We start from the raw sequence: 19,815 nt of genomic DNA, 5'->3' as shown, positions 1-19,815 counted from the left end.
CTATGATCCTGTTTTAGAGGGAGTTCTCTGTTACAGGATTAAGGTGGGATGCATCTTTAAGCTCTGCTACAGGATGTGACTTTTGTTTCTCTGGGAGTGTGGTGGCGGAGTGGTTACACATTGGGCTGCTCACCACAAGGTCAGTGGTTCAAAACCACCAGCCACTCCAAGGTAGAAAGATGAGGCTGTAAATATAGTCCTGCAAATGGACAAGGGCAGTTCTACCCTGTCCTATGGGGTCGCTATGAGTCGACATCAACTCGATGGCAGTAGGTTGGCTTTTGAGTTTATGATCTAATAAAAGACAAAAACCATATCTCCATCAAAGCCATTCCTCCATGTAGAGGAGCTGTATAGGGCAGAGGTTGGAAAGGCCAGGGCCATCAGAGGGGCACCTTCCAGATCTCTGTCTGAAGTGGAAGAGGCCAGGGCCAGAGGCGCCTGAGACTGTGGCCTGATGGCGATGGAGCCAAAGGAGCAAGGAACAGGAGGGCTTCTTGGTCCCCTGAGGCAAAAGGCAAGAGGGAGGCTTGAAACTAAGAAGTGAGGCTCTGGACCAAGGGCAATCTTTAGGGTCTGCTGATACTGACTGGTGGCATCCTGTTCACTCCCCCCGAGAAAGCCCTGAATCGTACTGTCTGTGGTTCTGTGCAGTCAGTCCAACAAACTATGGAAGCCAGGAGGATGGAGCTTGGAAACATGCCTGACCCCTGTCACTTGGCCACATGGAAGCCAAAGGGGGTCAGATGTGCCCCCCGCCCGCCCACCTGCCCAAGGCAACATGTGACAAAGTCTTGCCAACCTCACTTTTAAGGAGCATTCTGACTGGACTGCCAAGAAGAGAGATGATTGGTGCCAGCTGAACATTGTGGATTCTCTGAGTGTCACAGCACCCTGTGATGGTTGTGTTGATGCCCACATCTTGCCCACCTAGAAGCAGGCCCCAGCTTGAGCACACGCAGCCTGTGGGTGGCAGAGCCGGGCTGGAGGTGAGCTTGGTGGGCACAGTGCTCACTCACACTCGTGCCCCTCACCCCAGCCCCGTAGGGAGGGTGTCCAAATCTCCCAGAGCGGCAGACAAGGTGCCACAAGATGTAGAGCCTGCGAGGCCATGAGTGCCCAGCTCCCTCCCCACTGTGTGCCCAGCCCTCTCCTCACTGTGTGCCCAGTCCCCTCCCCACTGTGTGTCCCCAAAGCACAGGGTTCAAGAGGGCAGTGGGGTGAGGAGGCACCTCTGTATCCTTCCAGCATCTCAGACGTACATCAAACACATCAGTCAGTCATCAGGAGCCCCTTGAGGAGACCCCTGATGACGGACCCCACAGATCCGCCGCTACCCCCATCACGTGGATTCCGAATCACGGAGGCCCCGTGCGCCGCTCAGTAGAACTGCTCCTGAGGTTTTCTTGGCTGGTGACGCAGCAGACTCAGTGTCGGGCTGCCAAGTTCCAACCCCAGTTCCCAGGTTCAAACCCAGCAGCCTCGCCTGGAGAGAAAGAAGAGGCTCTCTCTCCCCAGAGAGATTTACACTGTCAGAAACCCTACGGAGTAGTCTGTATATCTGTGTGAGCGGAAATCTACTTGACGGCAATGAGTTTGAGGTTTTCATTCAGTTTAAGGTTTGAGGGTTTTTTGTTGTCTTGGGGCTTTTGGTTTGTTTATTTTGATCCTCTTTACTGAGATAGTTTGCCAGGCATTTCTTCCACATTGCTGCTAGGTGGAATGGAGCCAGTGAGCTTGTAGTTAGCAGTCGAGAACCCACCATTTGTGCCAACCACCGTGTATCAACCCTGACAGCATAGTGGTCACAAGTTGGGCGGCTCACTCTAAGGTCATTAGTTTGAAACCATCAGCTGCCCAGCAGGAGAAAGATTAGGCTTTTTACAGCTGCGGGGGAGCGGGAAGCGGGGTGGAATTACGGTGTCTTGGGCACTCAGCCAGGCTCCGGGCAGGTCCCTAACACTCTGCAGTCAGGTCCGGAAACCGTCCCTCCAAGCCTCACTCACTGAGGAATTCTCAGCCTCAGAAGACAGCGCTAGGAAGTGAGCAAACGGAACGGAGCGGTGGCAGCCCCAGAGTCTAGGACGGAGAGAGGAAGTGTGGCCTTGCTGGGTGGAGCAGCCGGCTGGGGGACTCTTCCTGCCTGGGGAGGCCCAGTGTGATCCATCCACCTCACCAGGACCAGGACCGCCTCCCTGTTCTCCGCCTCCTCTCCCCGTGTCCCTCGCCCCACTCAGCTCCACAAAGCTCTGCACCCACCGTCAACCTTTTTTCCACTCACAGTCCGTTTGCCAGACCCTTGGAGAAGACTTGGTCTTCCTGCTCCGTGCTCATCGCTGTCCAGCAGCTCTGACTGACGGTGACCAGGCAGCATGCTCAGCCGCTGCCTGGCCTCAGCCAGTACACAGACATGTGTGCTCACAAGGAAAGCGATCAGCCACTGGTTAAATGTACACACCCATTGTGTTAATGCACACATGCGTGGACCAAGTATTCACTCACTCCCTTACTGCCATCCAGCCGACACCGACTCACCAGAAGTGCCCCTGTGGGTTTCAAAACTGTTACTCTTTACAGGAGTCCAAAGCCTCATCTGTATCCCACGGAGCTGCTGGCGGTTTCGAAGTGCTGACCTTGTGGTTAGTAGCCCCATGAATAACCACCACCCTGCCACCAGGATACTAAGTGTTAGAATGACAGCCCGGCTCATGATGGGAGACGCCAGCCACCCCTCTTGACCCATCGAGGTCCCTGACGGTGCCTGACACCATTGGTAGGTGCCGTCGAGTCGATTCCGACCCATAGCGAGCCTATGTACAACACACTGAAACACCACCTGCTCCTGCCCCGTCCTCACAAAGGTTCACACTGAAGCCCATGTGGGTCAAGTAATTTAGCAGCCAGTCCAATGCGCTCATGATCACTTTAAAGCAACGGTATCCTGAAATGTAGTTCATCATACATACGGCTGATACTTAAATAAGAACAATGTAAAAGAGGCACATGAAGCCAAATGGGCAGTATGGTAAGCCTTGTCTCTCGGTTCACTGTGTCCTCGCTTCCTATAGGGGAAACACCTTTGCACTCATAGGGACTCTCGTGGGAACTGGGGTGTAACACAAAGCTGAAAGCAATGCCCATGTATCACCCGCTGATTCGGCGGTTCTCAGCCTGTGGGTCGAGACCCCTTGGAGAATTGAACGACCCTTTCACAGGGGTCACCCGATTCATAACAGTGGCAAAATGGCAGTGATGAAGTAGCAATGAAAATAATTTTATGGTTGGGAGGGGTCACAACCACATGAGGAACTATAGGAAAGGGTCGCGGCATGAGGAAGGTTGAGCACCGCCCATCAGTGATTGGTTGGCATTTTTTTTTCTCTTTGCGTTGGATGTTTGTTTCCTGAAGTAACCGACGCAAGGAAATAAAAATATCATATTTCCTCAAAAGTAAAACTAGTTTTATGAAATGCATGAACCAACACTACACGTGTGGTCCCGTCTGTTGTGTTATACCTGTGGACAGGACCAACCTCACTTAGAAAACACGGAGGTACAAAGGAAAGCTAAAAAAGAGTAAGGAACTGCCAGTACCGGTCCATCCATTCCTCTTCAGACTCATGCAGCACAGGCAATGATGCTAAAGCAGGATGACCACAGGCCGGTAGATGAAAAGTCCTGTGGATCCAGTGGTGGTGGGAGCACCCCAGGGCCAGCTGCCGTCAGCGTGGCTCCATGTGGCTTGTCAACAGGAATGTGGAAGCAGAGAGAGAATCCTGAGAAGGACACGCCCACAAGGAGGGGTCATCAGACTGTGACCTGATTGACAGGCTAGACTCCGCCCCTTCATTCCTTCATCAAGTTGACATAAATGTGCGTAACTATCACCACGGACTTGAGGAAGTCTGTCCACAGAAACAGACACACCCACACCCCACGGTCAACAAACAGGCTGTGTGCAGATATGTCCACGGAGTCAGCCTGGCCAGGGAGGGGCTTCCCCCAGGCTGAGGCGGCCAGCTCCAAGGGAACCACAGGTGGATCCCAGAGCCTTTTCGGGGGCTTTTCAGGGATGAGTGTGGACCCAGCTGCTGGCTGGTAGATGTGCTTCTGAGAAGTTACAGGAGGAGGGGGACAGCAGATGGGGTTCCGGCACCCCACCTGCCCCCCAGCACCAGCAGGCTCCCTCTCCTCCTGTCTCTCCTTTGCAAGGAGGGTGTTAAGGTTTTTTTTAATAAAACAAGGGCCTGAAAATCCCTGGATTTTCCAGGAGGGTCACAGCTGTCAGTGGTCAGTACGTTTTGGTGGCCAGACCGAGAAAGTCAGGCTGAATGTTCAAGTGGCAGGAAATCCCCTCTAAGCCTCTCACGGGGGTGGGTGAACGACTCAGGGGCACAAACACGTCACCACCGCCCACAAACAGGTCACAGGAAGGTGCTCCCCCCTTCAGGGTGGCTCTGAATGTCTGTCCCCTACAGCCACGGCTGCCACCAAGAACCAAAACCTCACTGCCACTGAGTCAATTCTGACTCATAATAACCCATTAGGACCGAATAGAACTTCACCTGTGAGTTCCCGGGCCTCTAACTCCTTCCCGGAGTTAGAGGAGATAACTCTCCCACGGAGCAGCCGGTGGCTTCAAACCGCTGACCTTGTGGTTAGCTGCCCAGCTTGTCACCCACTCCGCCACCAGGGATCCACAAGCGGCATAAAGTAAAACCAGGCCCCGACCCGCCCATGTGCCTCCCCCTCTGTTTACACACCTCCTGTGAAAACGCCCAGGTTTACACCTAAAACTCAGACCCAAAGCAACTGTCTTGAGAAAGTAAGTAAGGCCCAGCAACGGTGTTCTCGTTCACCAATGTATCCGCGGGCGAAGCTGACCCAAGTGAGAGCCAGCTCCGAGACACAGGAAGACGATAAGCTCTTGATGAGCTCTTTGGGGAGGGGCGCACCGGCCTCCAATAAAATGATAATTTTAAAAAAACAGTCAAAGAAAAAAAAAAGAAAGAAAGAGGGTGGGCGAGTGGCTTAGAACTAACACCTGGTTACCAGAGCTCCTGGGTAGCTGGAAGAAATGGCCGAGTGGATGTGTTTTGTGCTCAGACGGTACCTGGCGTGCAGTAGTGAACATGACTTGGGTCAGGCATGGTTGTCACTCCGCACCACACTGCATCCTGCTGTCAGCTCCATTTCTGAACTCGGTAAATGGAGGCTTGGAGAGCGAAGTTACTGGCAAAGGAGACCCACCGCAGCATTGGAATCGAAACCAACCCAGGACAGATAACTCCTGTCCGGGACCCATTAGCCCCTGCAAACTGCCTCTCTCTGAGGCTCAGATGGGCAGCCGGCCACACAATAGGGCGGAGCTCAGTGGGCAGGCGTAGCCGGGCTGGGCAGCTGCTGTCATGCCCACCAGACCCCGGCCTCTGCAGACCTGGGTTCTAGAAGCTCCAGACAGGCAGCCTGGCTCCTAGAGTGGGTGGGTGGAAGCACACAGCCTGGCTGGAGGTGAGGGGAGGGAGTGCCTGGGAGGGCGGTGACATCACCACCGAGCCCTTGAAAGATGAGCTGTTTCCAAGGGCGCTCCAGCTCCGCCTGGACGGCAGGCAGCTGGGACGGACAGACGGAGGAGGACACCGAGGTGCCCACGGGCTTGGGCTTCCTCTGGACGAGGTAGGTGCGGGCAGGAGCTGGTCCAGCTGCCTCTGTTGGCCAGGAGTGCGGGCCAGCGGGCTGGCCGCAGAAAGAAGTGTCCCTCCGGTCCGTGTCCGGCGGGACTTAGGGAAAGCTCCCCCTTTCCCTGAGCCTGGGGAAGGCTCCCAGCAGCAGGACTGGAGGCAGGTGACCCGTGGCGTGTGAGAGCCATTTGGTGAGTGTTGATAGACTCTGGGTGGACGCCTCGGACTGAGGCAGCAGGGACCAGCCCGGAGCAGTGGGGACGGGAGTGGGGCTGATACTCCTGACGCTGGCTTGTCACTTCCACCTGTGACACTCTGGCAGAGCTCTACCTGTGTGACCAGGGGCAAGAAAGACGCTTCCTCTCTGAGCCCCCCCGCCCTTGTCGCCTGCAAAGGACAAGGGGGTCAGAAACCCCAGACCCACTCTTTGTGGAAGGCAGGCGCTGAGCCAGGCAGCGAGAGGAGGGGTGTAAACGGTGCCCTCCCGGGGGTGCATGGGGAATGTTATTTCAGACACGGCTTCCTTTGCCACCTGTTTGGGTCCTGGCTGTTCGGGCGGGGTCTCGGGGTCTCTAGGTGGGGGACACAAAGAGCAGGTCTTTGCACCAGTTTGGAGCCCTGGCAAGCCCAGTTCTGCCTCTCACTCCGGGTGACATTGTTGGGCAAGTTATTTTGTCCCAAACCACAGAGAGCCCTAGGCACCTGGGGGATAAGCGTTTGGCTGCAAACTGCAGAGGTTGCTGGTTCAAGTCCAGCAGGCGCTCCACGGGGAGGGACACTTGAGGCCGTCTGCCCATGTGAAGATTTGCTGTCTCAGAAACCCCACGTAGGCAGGGTCTCTATGGGTCAGAGTCAGCTAGGTGGCAGGGGCTCGTTTGGGTTACAATTGCAGGGTGGCTCTGAAGGCCCCAGGGTGGGGACAGTGGGGTGATGGAGGTTGAGTGGGTAGGGGGGGTCCTACCAGGTAACCAGAAGTTTCTCAATCGATGGAAGTCCTATTGGAGCTGCTGAGAGCAGCAGGTTTCCTGGACCAGGTGGGATAGGCTCTGGGTGCGGCCCACGGGGCAGGTTACGATGTGCCTCTCATTGAGTCACGGCTGCCTGGGGTTCCTGCCAGCCCGCAGAAAACGGGAGTTCAGCCGGCTCAGAGCAGCTCCCCCTCTTGTCCCTCCAGGCTGGGACAGGATGAGTGGCCCTGGGGGCACACTGGCCCCTCCTCTGCAGGAGTGCCTCTGCGGGGCTTTCAATGGTCTGTCCTCGGGCTCCGGCAGCAGTGCGGTGATGGGAGCCATTGGCAGTCAGGAGCCCTGTGGCCTTGTCCCCTGTCTGGGCTGAGAGTCAGGGCAGCCCGGAGAAAGGGTTTTGAAAACCAAGAGGGCATCTATGCCCGCCCCAGGCCTCAGCCCAGCTCTTCCCAAACTCCCAGAAGCCTGGGATCATGAAGTCTAGACCTCATGTGGTCCAGAGGGGGAAACTGAGTCTCAGGGAATGGACAGGACCTCAGAAAGACCCTTTGCTTGCCACCCCCACCATGGGCCAAATCCAGCTTGCTGTGGCCCGGTTCTTATCTGTCATCAACAGCAAGGGTCAGTTGGAATGATGACAGGTTAGTGGAACTTTGGAGCTGAGCGGATTTGGCGGCCACTGCTCAAGGGGCCCAGCAGGGAGCCACTGTGATGCCAGGGGTCCTCATGCTGAGACCCTGGCTAGCAGGATGTCCCGAGGGGCCCCAAGGGGACTGCTAGGAGCGCTGCTCCATCTTCTGAGCTCCTGGTGGTCGTGGTCCAGGGAGGAGCAGCCCCAGCAGGGCTGTCAGGATGAGAGCAGTGGCCTGCTGTCCCGTCCACCACGTATTCTGCATGTGTTCCTGGTGTGGGCAGCACCGACAGGAGCCTCCCTTCGGACTGAGATGAGGTTCCCCCACACACGAATTGTGGGGTCGCTCTGACCTCTGAAGGGAGCTGAACTCCACATGGATCCTCTCTGGGGCTCAGGACTCCACGTGGGAAAATGGGCAGTTCAGAAACTCAGCAGAGGCCTGAGCCCCTGAGGCCCAGTGGCTGGATGTGAAAGAGGGGTCTTTTCAAGGTGCTGCCCAGAGCCCCAGGGTGGCACCGCAGTGGGCATGGTCTCCTGGGAGGGGGTGGGGTGGAAGCCTGCCCTCGGTAGACACCTAGTACAAGTTGCCCCGCCTCGGGAGCCTTCTTTGTCAGTTAGTTACAAGAAGGTGGGACCAGGAGACCCCCTACAGTCTTCTCTAACTGGAATTGTCCTGGAGTGACCGGTGGAGACAGGACAAGGGGATAGAAGCGGAAAGGGAATCGGTGCACCGATTGGAAGGACACAGGGTTGGAAGGACACAGGTGGGGCTGGGGGCTGCTGTAATGATACATGTGGGACCATGCATTGAAGCATGGGCTATTGGGTCCATGAGAAATGTGTGAGCCCCAGCTGCTGACAGACAGGTTGGAGGTTTGGGTTTACCGGAGGTGCTGGGCAGGAAAGGTCTGGCCATCTGTAGAGCATAAGTCGACCCTGACTGATACGGGGTCTCCACAGTCAGAGCCGACTACACCACTGGGACCAGCATTCGTCGGGAACCTTGGGACATAGACTCCAAGGGCAATGCCCACTGCTCCATCGTGACCCTCGTCTGAGACCTCATCCTCGTCTTCCTCCTCCTCCTTCTCCTTCCCCACCCCACTCCTCCTCCAGCTCCTCTGCTGACCTAGAAGGCAGAAGCTGGAGGTAAAGACAGGCCACGACCCACATGACTCTGAGAGGCCTCTGCATCCGCAGCCCCCGCTCCCACCCCCACCCCCACCCCTGACGACCCTGGACAGTCCCATCGCAGGTTGTTCCTTCACCTCCTGGGCTGGGGTCCCGCGGCAGGGTCTCTGTTCTTCCCTTCCTCACGCCCTACCTGTGCATCCAGCTGAGCTGCCTGTGTCCATGACCCACCTAGCACACACTCACGCACACCCTCTCACATGCACACTCACACACGCACACACACCTCCCACCTGTGCATCCAGCTGAGCTGCCTGTGTCCATAACTGACTTCCCACACACACTGTCTCTCTTACACACACTCTCTCTCTCCCACACTCTCTCCCACACTCTCTCGCACACACTCACACACTCTCTTACACACATTCTCTTTCACACACACACATCTTCCACCTATGGATCCAGCCTAGCTGCCTGTGTCCATCCCCCCCACACACATACTCTCACACGCACGTGCGTCCTCACATACACACACTCACAAACCCACTCTTTCACACTCACACTCGGATACACATACTTTCACACACTCTCATACTCAAACATACACGCTGCCTCACGCTCCCTCACAAACATTCACAAACACACGTGTGTGCACTTACATAGATATTCTCACACATACACATGTGCACATTCTCACATGCACACACACACTATCAACATTCAGACACGCATCCATGCACAGAATGCATACACTCATACACACATGTATAGGTTAGCATGTCCATATGCCTGTGCAGTTCATGTGTGTGTTTAAATGTATACATATACATGTGTACACACACTCACAGATACATATAGAACAACACATGCATGTATGGATACAACATGCACAAAATGTACACATATCCACTCATGCATACATATATACACATACCTGACCACCTATGTGCATACATTCACCTGCTTATACTCACACACATGGACATGAGCACACAACACACATGCACACACGTGTTCACACACGCATCAACACTCACTGACATATGCATGCACATACACACTCACTCATGTACATGCACACACACATGTGCATGCACACATTTATCCCCATACAAACACAGACACACATGTGCTTTCACACGCTCACACTTTCTCTGCTGCTGGCACGTGCCCACCACCAGCTGTGGCATTTCTGCAGCGTCCAGGCTGTGACTGTGAGCAGGCTCCACATCCTTACCCCAGGATAGCGAAGGGGGTACCTATGTGGGGGGAGAGGAACGTGGCGGATCCAGCACCACAGGCAGGTGCTCTGATTAGGGCACCCTTGTCCCCTACTGATGCTGGGCTCCCTCCTGGCTGGTAGGAAGTGCACTCTCTAGAGCTGGTCACCGTGCCTCCCCCTGCTGCAACTGGCCTCTCTAAGAGATCTGGAGTTGGACAGGTGGACGCAGGGGGTCAGTGCTGAATCCACTGAACTCTGACCAGAGCGCTTCCCATGGTGCGAACAGCAGGGACACCCCGTCTGTGTCCTGGACATCTGTTCTCCCAGCCATGGGCACACACATTTCCCACAAATATCAGCTGGGGCTTCCAAGCATGAGACTGTTTGGACTATAGCGTCCTTTGGAGGGCGGGATGCAGGGGCAGTGCAGGGTGAGACATTAATCTAGGGACTTGAAGATAGAGGCAGCTGTCATTCCTGAGTCAGGAAGGGGAGCTGCTGGCCAGTGTGAGCTAAGATCTTCAAGCCGGAGAGAATGCTCCTCACCCCACGAGGGGCACACACTGGAGGTCACATCACCCCTAAGGCGAGAGCTGGAGTCAGGATGCCAATCAGGGTGCCAACATGGTGTCAGACCAGATTGACTAGGGAAACACCTCCAGAGATACTCATATGTGGGTGTATGTGAGAGCTTTATATCAAAGAGCAATTATAGGTTGAGAAAACATCCCAGTCCAGACCAATTCCATCAGTCCGACATTAGGCCATATGTCCATACTAGTCCACAAATTCCTCTTCAGACTCTCACAGATACATGAAACGATGCCGAATACAGGAAGATCACAGGCCAGTGGGTGGAAAATCTTATGGATCCAATGGTTGTGGAAGCATCTCCTGGGCTCTGGCTGCCATCAGTGTGGCTCCATGTGGCTTGTCATCAGGAAAGTGAAGCAGAGAAAGCATGTGTCCCCTCTCCAGGGAGGATGACAGGAGTTCCCAGAATCCTCAGGAGAAGGTCATGCCCACACAGAGGTCTCATTGGCTTATGACCTGATTGACAGGCTAGACTCCACCCCTTCATTCAAGTTGACAGGAGATGATGTAATGGCCACACTCACTGTCCAGGCTTTTGGGTACAGGGCACGACAGCCCAAAGGGCAGGTCTGGCCCAGCTTGGGGTGGCCTGTGAGGGTGACAAGGTGGTGTGTATCCCCTCCCTCCTCCCCAGTCTCTGTTTGCCCATCTGTGAAATGGGTCTGCCTCCTCTCCATGATGGAGTATGAAAAGGAGAGCTAAGGCCTCCCCCCGACAGGTCCATCCAGTGACCTGTTTTCATTGCAAGGCAAGCAGAAATCATGGAACCAACAGATGTGGCAGCAAAGGCAGGGGTACACTGTACATCAACAACCCAAACCAAACCCACCGTCCTCGGCGCTGCCGCCCCATACAGGACTCAGAGAACTGTCCCGTGGGTTTCCGAGACTTTCTATCTTCCTCCTGCGGAGCAGCTGGTGGTATCGAACTTCTGACTTTGCAAATCACAGCCCAGCTCCTCACCACTATGTCACCGGGCCCCACCAAGGAAGAAATGCCAAGGTGGCCTCAGGCATTTCTGCACCAACAAATACGAGACAGCTTCAAAGTGGGCATTGGGGTAAACAAAACAGCATAATCATGGAATTTTCCCACATTCAGCTAACAGCAAGGGTGGGAGCCACGATAGACTTGGCACTGGGGCGGCGGGGGAGGCGAGCTCTTTTGTTTTCCTGTCTCATTTGTTCCTGCCTGCCTAATATCCACCATTCATGCCACTTCCTTGGACCCAAACATTGAGGTCATTGCACAGGGTAATGCTGCGGCACCAGGCCTCTTGAAAGGGATGATCAACAGGGATGTCACCCTGAAGGCCATGGTGTACGGGATTCAAGGTTGTAGTGTTTTTCATCATGTCACATGCAGGTGAAAGGTGGACATTGAATAAGGAAGGCTGAAGAAGGACCGATGTATTTATTTGAACGATGCTGGCGAAGAATGTTGAAAGTCCCATGGACTGCCAAAAGAACCAACAGATCTGTCTTAGAAGCACAGCCAGGATGCTCCTTAGAGGCAAAGAGGATGAGACTGCATCTTACAGACACATTGTCAGGAGAGGCCAGTCCCTGAGAAGGATGTCATACTTGGTAAAGTGGAGGGACAAGGAAGCAGTGGAAGGCCCCGGACAAGGAGGACTGACACAGTGGCTCTATGTTAGTCCGGGTCGACTAGAGAAGCAAATCCATAGACATTCATCTGTGTGTAATAGAGAACATTGCTTCAAAGAGCAATTGTACATTCCGAAAACATCCCAGCCCAGTCCAGAGAAGTCCACAAGTCCAATAGTAGCCCCTATGTCTATAAGTCAATACCAGTCTATAAGTCCTCTTCAGACTCACGCAATACATGCAGTGTCTCTGAGTGCAGGAAGATCACAGGCCAGTGGGTAGAAAGTCATGTGGATCCAGTGGCGGTGGAAGCATCTTAGCACTGGCAGGGGTCTCCACGTGGCTCCTCCAGCTCCATCAGCATAGCCTCCTGTGGTTTTTCATCATCATGGATGTCTCGCAGGGAGTGAGTGTATCTGGCCTCCAGTGGGCTACTTCTCTCCCTGGCACCTCCAAATGAGGTCATCAAGCTGCGACCTGATTGACAGGCTAGACTCCGCCCCTTCACAAGTTGATGCCAGATGATGTCACTGCCACAGGCAGCCACAGTGGGCTGCAACATAAGAGCGTGGGGCAGGGTTTTTCCAGAGAAATGCCTACTGCGTTTGGTCTTCCCACCGGGGCCCCTTGGCTGACCCATGAAATGCTGGCCCATCAGATTAGTTAGACGCTGCTGTGCGGGCTGCAGGGGACCTGCGGGAATCTGGGATGGAGACAGAGGTCCCAGGACCTGCGTCAGAAGTAAACCCCCCCTCATGAGGATGGAACCCTGCCACTAACCCAGCCCATTTTACCTATGGGGACAGTGAGGTTCCCAGAGGGACAAGGTTCCTGGACTCAGACACAGAGGGGTTCACCCCCCCCCCATCAGTGTACATGGGTGCTGTGCTGCCTGGACAGCACCTACCAGCTCGGTCCAGCAGCGGCTTTCCAGTGGATTTGATTTCTAGCCCCAAAAATGTGCGGGAGGAGGGGACTCAACAGGTTGGGGCACATCCGCATTCTCCTCAGTCCCTGCAGAGCTAGAGGGTTGTGTGCCTGCTTTAGCACCGGAAATGGGGGGGTGGTGTAAGACTCTCAGTCCCAAAGGCCCAACCCACCACCAAGCATCCTGGTCAGGTTGGTGGGCCCCCCCAGGGGGGAGGGGTAGCACAACACAGCAGAGAGGACAGCACTCCTCTGTCTCTATCTGCAAGGAGCAGGCAGCCTAAGAACCCCAAGGTTCCCAGAGGTGGGGTGGGGTGGGGCAGGGCCAGGGCCAGGGAGGGGACAGCTGCCACCATGCCCCCTGCAATGCTGCCTGGAGGAGCCTTAAGGGGCCATGCCCCTGGGACCCCTCTCACGCTGTGGGTACCTCCAGGGTCTCCATGTACACCTTTCTTACATCTCCATTGCACAGGCTTCTTAGATGGCAGGGCTACAGAACGTTCGTGTTAGAATGGAATTAGGATCATGGAATTTTCCATGAATTCACACAGTCTTCTTGGGTGTGGACTCAAGACAGAAAATGTGGACGGATGAGGGGGCCATGGTGTCAGATGGGGCATCCCTACGTGGCCTCTTACTAGGGGAAAACAATGCATGATGTATACGTCTTATGATAAAATCTACAATATGTAACATTGTAAGACAGCCACACCCTCTGGAGCTATTAGGTGTCCTGGAGTCGGTTCCGAGCCATAGAGACTACGCACAACAGAATGAGCCCCGGGCCAGTCCTGCGACACCCACACAATTGTTCTTTCGATTGAGCCCACTGTGCATGTGACAGCTCCTTCGTGTGTTTCATGCTGGCTGTGTGCTGAAATAATGACCTTTCGGGTGGCACCATGAAAGCCGCATTGGCAGAATTGATGTCACCATTTCTGTGTTGTAACGTGGCCAGGGGCAGAAGATCCAGCCCTTCCCTGGCTCATGCTCTATCCTTGGGGACAGCGCTACTCTGGGCGGTGGTGGAAACGCTAGAGAGCCCACCACCAGGATTTGTCGCCATGCAAAATCCCGGGGGGCAAAGGCAGCGATGGGGGGCAGTGTCTGGCTATTAAAACCAACCTAAGAGAAACGCCATATGTGAAGTGAATTGGATCCAAGGAAACCAAGAGGAATGCCGGCAGGGGGGTGGGGGGGCAGGAGGAAGTTGTTAGGAAGAGAGGGAGCGCGGTGTAGCACTTCTGAGAGGACGACTGGGCGCTGGCGCCATCCGAGTGGTGTTGAAACGGAGCGATGCGTGCGCCTCGCCTCGCTGTCACTGGGCCCGCAGGCGCTGCATGGTTCGCAAAGTGAAGGTCAGGCGGTCCTTCGTGGAACAAGTCTGTTGACGTCATTTCCCAACCGCGCATGCGCCCCTGGAGGCTCCGTGCCTCGCATTGGTAGCAACGGATAATCACTAAGCCCTTTCTGAATGTGGCTGCGCATGCAACAGTGTACGCACCGCTTTCATACGCACTGGGAAACCAACCAACCAAAAAGCCATACAGCTGGCTTTTATTGAGATAGTTGCCTTATTGGGGTGGTCTGGAACCGAACCCACAACGTTGTGGAGATCTGCCCATACTGTTCGTTCCCCTTAGATGGGAGGAGCCCTGGTGGAACCGTGGGTGCATGCTTGCCTTGCCAGTCAACACGTCAGCATTTTCAACCCCGCAGCTGCTCCCCAGGAGGGAGATGCAGCCAACCGGGGAATCGGATGGGGCAGTTCACACCCTGTCCTTCATGACTAGGATGAATCGGAACCTGACTTGTCCACAGCGGGTTTCTTCAGGGTGCTGTAGCGAACGTGTGGTTGTATTTTCTGGAAAGAGCCCTTGTCAGTTATCGATGCCTCCTGACATGTGTATGGATTACATGATGAGTGTGTGTGGGGCGGGGGGATGGAAGACAGAAATAGAAGCAGGCTTTTAGGTCAGTGGCCCCGCAGCATTATTCACCGTAGCCCCCAAAGTACAAGCAGGCCAGGTGAGTGAGTAAGCAAACTGTGGCCTGTGCATGCGATCGAACATGATCCAGCCCCAGACACGAATGGAGCTCAGGTGCATGCTGCAATGCGAATGGCCTTGGAGCCATCAGAGGAAACATGCCAGATGCACACGTAGTATGTGATTCTTTGTTATATACTGTCTACGGGATGATTCATGTTCGTATGGTAGAGCTCATACGAAATAGCTAGAAGAGGGAAATGCATAGACGGCAAACAGACTATCGGTCACAAGTTGCTGCCGTGTTTAGGTGCCATTGACTGGTTCCTACTCTGGTGGTGGTGGTGGTGGTGGTGGCAAAGTGGGTCACACGTTGGGAGGCTTGTGGACAGCGAGATCAGCAGTTCAAAACCACCAGCTGCTCCACAGGAGCAAGACTAAAGAATTAGTGTCTATGCACAGGATCTCTGTGCATCAGAATTGACTCGATGGCCGTGGGTTTGGTTTGGTGGTGGTGGCTCTTCTTGTTGTTCTTGGGTGCTGCCCACCCAGTTCCAACTCATGGCAACCCTGAAAGCTAAGCCTTCCTCGTGTTGGTGCCATTGGTGCAGCCACTGTGTCACTTTATCTTGTCCAGGGCCTTCCTCCAGGATGCTATCCATCTGCTCTACCCAGCACAATGCCCACTCCAGGGACTGGTCTCTCCTCAAGCTGAAGGGACATGAGATGAGGTCTCGTCACCCTCGCCCCTAAGGAGTATTCTGGCCGCACTTCTTCCAAGACAGTACTGCTTGTCCTTTCGGCAGTCCTTGGTATTCTCAATGTCCCTCGCCAGCACCATGACTGAAACACCTTGATTCTTCTCTGGTCCTCCTCATTCCATTCCCAACTTCCACACGCAGAGGAGGCGATTGAAAGTACCATGTGACCTGTCTTGTGCAATGTATCCCTTTATCTCTTACTGTTGCCTCCAGGAGAATGGATTGTGGATCCAAGCTAGGCAAAATCCTTAATGACTTCAATCTGTTCTTGGTTGGTCAGGATGTTACCCAGTCTCGATCCTACGATAGACAAGGCACGTTTAGTCCTGCACGATCCTCACAACCATTGCCATTACTCTGCCATCGAGTCGATTCGGGCTTATGGCAACCCTGTAAGGCAGCAGTTCTCAACCTGTGGATCATGACCCCGTTGGGGGTGGAACGACCCTTTCACGGGGTCGCCCAATTCATAACAGTAGCAAAATGACAGTGATGAAGTAGCGATGAAAATAATTTTATGGTTGGTGGAGTCACCACAAAATGAGGAACTGTATGAAAGGGTCGCAGCATGAGGAAGGTGGAGAACCACCGCTCTAAGGACAGGGTGGGACTGCCCCAGTGGGTTTCCCAGACTGTAACTCTTTGCGGGAGCAGAAAGCCTCTTTTGTGCTATCGCTGAGACCATGCCTGCAGCCACTGTGTCACCCATCTCACTGAGGTATTTCTTTTCTCATGGACCCCGCAGTTCCCCAGGCATGATGTCCTTCCCCAGGCATGAGGTCCTTCCCCGGGCACTAGGCCCTCTAGATACCATGTCCGAAGGACTTGAACCAACGTCTGGCCATCCTGACTTCTAAGGAGCACTCTGACCGTACTTCCTCCAAGACAGATTTGTTTGTCCTTCTGACGGTCCTCGACCCTTCCCAGCACAGTCATGTCAATGCATCCATTCTCCTCGGTCGCCCTTGTCCATTGCCCAGCTGTTGCCCGCGTAGGAGGCCATCAGAAAGACCACGGCTTGAGTCAGGAGCGCCCTCGTGCTCACAGTGACATCTTGGCCCTTTGACTCTCAAGAGTTCTGTGCAGCAGACTTGCCTGATGCTGCCATGTGCCATGTGATTTCCTGACTGCCAGGTGAAGGGAAAGAGGGGGTCCCTGCTTCGTGGATGCAGAACTTCTGTTTGAGGTCATGAACACGTCCTAGCAATGGCTGGAGGATGTTACGCACCGTGGTGAATGCAGCGGATAACCACGCTCTGTACTTGAAGTGGTTGTACTATCTATGTTCCGTTATATCTTTATATGTTCTGTGTCATATGTGGTGATGTTTTTATTTAGAGTGTATGTGTGTTTACCACAGTAGGGAAAGTCAAACTGAGAGAGACTTGGGGCCCATCCCCCTGCAGATCAACTATGAGAGAGCCGCATCCACCTACGCACAACCGGCCACTCCGGAGAGATCGTCGGAATTACCCAGGAATTCCTTAGGTTGACTCCCTGGATTCCACAGGGCTTGGTCTCCCAGCAGAATTGGGCAGAGGGCTGTGGGTCACGTGACTTGGGTGGATGTTGTTGGGGCAGGAATGCCTGCTGAACTGACAGGGGGAGGGTGGGAGGAGACCAGGAGCTGCAGAGAGGCCCGGAGCTGCCCCTTTTGGAGCCCAGCTGGTGAAGGGGTGCTTACTCATCCACCCACCTCCACATGAGCTTGAGGATGCCAACAGAGTAAGGAGGTGAATCCTGAAAACACTGTGGGCCAAATCCCATTGCTTCTACTTGCTTGCTTCTGGGAACAGGGAGCTCACTGCTCCCCTAGGAGCTTAACCTCTAGGAAGATAGCTATGGGAAAGGTCTTCAAGATGGTCTGATACATCCCCTCCCTCTCCCAGGGACTGATCCCAGGGCTCTGACTGTACTCTTAGACGCGGGCGGGAAACAGGGACAGCTTCTTGGAGGAGGTGGCATTTGTGATGGTCCTGTGAGGATGGGGTGGGGTGGGGGGTAGGGGCCTTGTTGCTGGGCTGGGGCTTGCTGTCCAGATTCTTTGCGGCTGTACCCACCCCTTGTCTCTGTTGCTTGCCTCTGGGTGGCCACGGTGAGCACTGCAAACAGACCAGAAACAGGATGAAGGAAGGAAGGAGTAGATGAGCAGCGGCATGGTCAACCCCAGAAGGGGAGAGGGCGCTGGACCAGCCCCTTCAGAGCCACTGGCTTGGTGTGGGAAACCTTAGAACCCAATCCGACAGTGAGGTGCAGTGGTTACATGTTGGTTTCCTAGCTGCAAGATCGGCAATTTGAAACCCCAGGAGCAAAGATGGGGCTCTCTAATCCCATCAACAGCTGGCGTCTCTGAACCCACAGGGGCAGTTCTACCCTGTCCTATAGAGTCGCGATGAGTCAGCAGTGAGTTGGGTTTGGGTTTATTAGAGTAAGGCATCGTGGTTACTCCTGCGCTGCAAGCTGCAGGTCAGTAGTTTGAAACCACCATCTGCTCCTTGGGAGAAAGAGGAGGCTTTCTACTCCCATAAAGAGTTTCAGTCTGCTGCAGGGCAGAGAGGAGGGGAGCGTCGGCATCCACCCAGCTTTCAAAGCATCAAGCATTGTTCTCTGTGCTTCCCACTCCCTAGCCTGCTTTATTCTCAAACCCACCCCTGAGAGTAGGTGCTATGCTGACCCCCAATTTTCAGGTGAGTGGAACCAGGGCCCTGAGTGGTGACCCTGCTTTTCAAAGGTCAGACATGTGTGGGAACTGGGATTCCAACCCGGCTGTGAGTGTCTCACCCAGTGAAGCCCCAGATGCCCCTAGTTCCAGCCCCGGGCATGTTTCCAGGCACCTGACCCACCCCCACGGTCACACAAACTCACACGCTTAAGCACACATACATGAGCACATACTTACATGTGCACGCACACACATATGCACACATTGGCTTCTCCTCTGTAGCCTACCTGCCAAGCTCCTCTCAGGCCCCAGACCAAAGGTGTCTGTGGAGACAGAGAAAAGGCACTCCAGGGGTGACCTGGGAAGGCTCAGAGCTGGGGGGTTAGTGGGGTCGGGGCTGGTGTCTCAGCAAGAGCTGCCCAGATGGCCAGGTCCTTCCAGGATCTCTGCCAGGATCCCTGATGGCATAGTGGTCAAAGTGCCCAGCTGCCACCTAAAAGGTGCATGGTTTGAACCCACCAGCTGCTCTGAGAGAGAAAGCCAGGGCACTTTGATTTCCCTTAAGAACAGTGACCTTGGAAGCCCACAGGGGCAGCTCTCCTCTGCCCTGTAGGGTCACTATGAGTCAGAATGGACTCCTGGTCAGTGGCTGTGGTTTCCATGACCCCTGCGTGCCTCCCTCCCCCTTCCCCCATGCGTGCCTGCCCCCCTGATCAGCAGAGTCTGAGCTGTCCTCTGACAGCCTCCTGCACTGCTGCAGAGCTTCTTCACAGCACCCCCTGCTGGCCAGGTACAGGCAGTCCTGCAAGTCCGCTCATCCCTCTGATGTTCCAGAGGAGTGTGTGTGTGTGTGTGTGTGTGTGTGTGTGTGTGTGTGTGTGTGTCCTGCAAGCCCTCTCATCCCTCTGATGTTCCAGAGGAGTGTGTGTGTGTGTGTGTGGGGGGGGGGGGGGGGGAGGACCTGTCCTGTGATCAGTGGAGGCCTGTGAGTGGGAGGGAAAGGGCCTGAATCCAAGCCCTGCCCCTGAGCTTCAGCCACAGCGGGCTCATTCCCAATGCCTCTTCTGACCTGGCACATGGGCATGAGGAGGCCTCCACCCCACAGGACACAGGCTGGCACACAGAACCTTCCACCTTGTCCTAGGGGAAGAAGTAAGGATCCCCCTGCCTTCTGTCCATCATCCAGTCAGCCAACAGTCACTGTTGGTGTCAATTTGGAACTTGAGAGGATTAAGAGTGAAGGGGTAGAGTCTAGTTTGTCAATCGGGTCATAGCCAGTGAGGCCTCTGTGTGGCATGGTCTTCCCCGAGGATTCTGGGAATTCCTGTATTCTTCCTTGGAGGCGAGAGACATTCTCTCTCTCTGCTTACTCCCCATGAGATATTTCTGATGAGAAGCCACATGAAGCTACCCTGATACAGCCAGAACCCTGGGAGCTGGAGAAGCCACGTGGAGACCCCTGCCAGTGCTGAGAGGCTTATAACGCCACTGGATCCACAAGACTTCCCACCCACTGGCCTGTGATCTTCCTGCATTCGGCATCATTGCGTTAATCTGAAAACCTTGGCACAGGGAATGCATAGGCTTTCAGAAATAGGGAAGGATACAAATACAGAGGAGTCACAAATAGACAAGTGGGATAT

General features: G+C 54.7%; 1 protein-coding gene across 3 annotated transcripts in view; it reads left to right on the top strand.

Moving 5' to 3' along the window:
- The first annotated feature begins 5,436 nt into the window (after positions 1–5,436).
- The window catches only part of BDKRB2 (bradykinin receptor B2), a 32,653-nt gene continuing 18,274 nt past the window's right edge, over positions 5,437–19,815 (top strand). Inside the window, exon 1 of one of the 3 annotated variants that reach the window (XM_075530536.1) lies at positions 5,437–5,676. The gene's annotated coding sequence lies outside the window, so the exon portion shown is untranslated. The other 2 variants (XM_075530534.1, XM_075530535.1) reach the window with 2 other exon arrangements.

The sequence above is a fragment of the Tenrec ecaudatus genome, chromosome 14 (assembly GCF_050624435.1).
Source record: "Tenrec ecaudatus isolate mTenEca1 chromosome 14, mTenEca1.hap1, whole genome shotgun sequence".
Classification (NCBI taxonomy): Eukaryota; Metazoa; Chordata; class Mammalia; order Afrosoricida; family Tenrecidae; genus Tenrec; species Tenrec ecaudatus.
This window is presented reverse-complemented; position numbering and strand designations above follow the sequence as displayed.